Genomic DNA, 2,293 nt, shown 5'->3' on the forward strand with positions numbered 1-2,293 from the left:
TATTCTTGTTCTTTGCTCCTCTGATTTGTTGACATCACTTTGATGCTCAGAGCGCCCGCTTTATCTTAAGAAGTCAGAACTGACTTTCTTTTTTTAGTGTAGGATGCGCATTTAAATTAACTGCAGTCCTTAAATTTTAATGTTTTACCATTGCTTGTAAATCACAATCTAACTGCCGCGATTCCGTCACTTCCTGGTAACGGTATAAATAGAAAACGCCATGATTAACGGAGTCTGCTTCATATTTACAGAATAGTGTGTTATACATCATACAGTAATAACTAAAGTATGATAAGATTCACTACCTTTACTAACATTTTACGGTAAGACCTTTCAGTAACCCTGATGACTTTGTGCTTAGCTGCTGTATAGCACAGCTGTGTTTCCGGTACGTTTGATACACCACACGTGGCTTCGTTCGATATGAACATCTCGAAGTGGCACCACGATCCACTAACAGTCGTCGTGATTAATTCTTACAAACTTAAAGAAAGGTACTCACACATCTCTACCGATTTGTGAGAATTAATTAAGACGACTGCTGGTGAACTTTCGGTCCACCTGAAGATGTTCATTTAGAACGAAACAGCGTTCCTGAAATAAAGCTGGTGGTTTTTATTAACATTCACTGTGGTCACACCTTCTTAGCACAGTCCAGAGCGCAATGGAAGACTGCTGTGCATACAGCAGGTGTTAGATTGGTGCGTAAGTTCGTGGCGTTTTTCCTGAAGTTCAATAAACACGACAGATACACGGACAGAGACTTTAGTCATTAATAATGTATTCTCCTTTACTATTTACGACTTTCTACCAACGACGGTGTAACTTTTCGATTCGGCGACGGCAGAAATCACGTGGGTTTGAGGCGGAGAACTCCACGAGCAATGTTCGGAGCGCATTTTCATTCGAATAGAAAATTCGTTCAAGGTTGTTGTATAGAGAGAGGAAAAGGTGGAAATCTGAGAGCGCAAGATCAAGTGAATACGGTGGGAGAACGACATCCCAACAAATCTTGTATAGTATTTCTTGTCAATCTAGCCGAATGCGGATTGGTGTTATCTTGGAGCAGCATCACTGCAAGCAGTCTTTCTGGTCACTGTGCAAGGCGTCTCAGTTGTTGACCATGAATGCCAGCAGTGATGGTTAAACCTCGGAGGAACAATTTAGCGGTTCACCATACCATCGCTTTTCCACCAGATACATATTATCATTTACGTATGCACACCGGTCTTTGTACAGGGACTTACTGCTCTCTTTGAGCTCAATCATTCCTTTCTTTTCGTTATGTAGCATAAAGACACCATTTGTCGTCACCAGTACAGACACACGATAGGAATGATATGTGTTCTTCATGAGTCAGTTGATGATGAGCGAGCAGAGATGCACATATGGCCAGCCACTGATTTTGGTGAGTTTGGCTCAGAGCATGCGGTACCCTTACACTCGATTTTTGAACCTTCCCCATTGCATGCAAATATTTCAAGATGGTAGAATGATTGACGTGGATCACTGTGGATTAATGCGTTTAAACGATCTTTATCAAACCCTGAAGTTTGTAAGGTGGAGAGTTACTAATGTCAAAACGATCATCCTTAAAACGAGAGAAGCATATTCTTACAGTGATCTGTCCAATGGTCTTATCCCCACATATGGCACGAATGTCACTGTGTGCCTCCACAGCTGTCACGCTTCTATTACTCTAAAAATAATAAAAAAAAAAACTGCAAGGAGCAGGCAATGAATGCCCAACGGTACCGACCGGCTACCGTGTCATCTTCAGCCCACAAGTGTCACTGGATGCGGATATAGTTTACAACACCGAAGCCTCTACTTAGTTTGCCACACAAGGGCTGAGTGCACCCCGTTTGCCAACAACGCTCGGGAGACCGGATGGTCACCCACTTAACTGCTAGCCCAGCCCGACAGTGCTTAACTTCGGTGATCTGACGGGAACCGGTGTTGCCACTGCGGCAAGGCCGTTGGCTCTAGTGAACTTCAACAGAAGAATAGGTAGTAAATGTTCCGATTTCTCAACTTGGCAACCCATTTCCTCGTTTCCGTAGCTCCACAGACTATCTCCAAGTGACAAAATTATATCATTGAACTACACTTCTGGCTATTAGAATTGCTACACCAAGAAGAAATGCAGATGATAAACGGGTATTTATTGGACAAATATATTATACCAGAACTGACATGTGATTACCTTTTCACTCAATTTCGGTACATACATCCTGAGAAATCAGTACCGAGAACAACCACCTCTGGCCGTAATAACGGCATTGTGACTCGG

The 2,293-nt window shown here is 42.7% G+C and overlaps 1 pseudogene; it reads right to left on the minus strand.

Annotated features, from left to right (window-relative positions):
• Positions 1-1,866: 1,866 nt before the first annotated feature.
• Positions 1,867-1,984, minus strand: LOC124597433 (annotated as a pseudogene).
• Positions 1,985-2,293: the final 309 nt, after the last annotated feature.

Source organism: Schistocerca americana, chromosome 2 (assembly GCF_021461395.2).
Source record: "Schistocerca americana isolate TAMUIC-IGC-003095 chromosome 2, iqSchAmer2.1, whole genome shotgun sequence".
Lineage (NCBI taxonomy): Eukaryota > Metazoa > Arthropoda > Insecta > Orthoptera > Acrididae > Schistocerca > Schistocerca americana.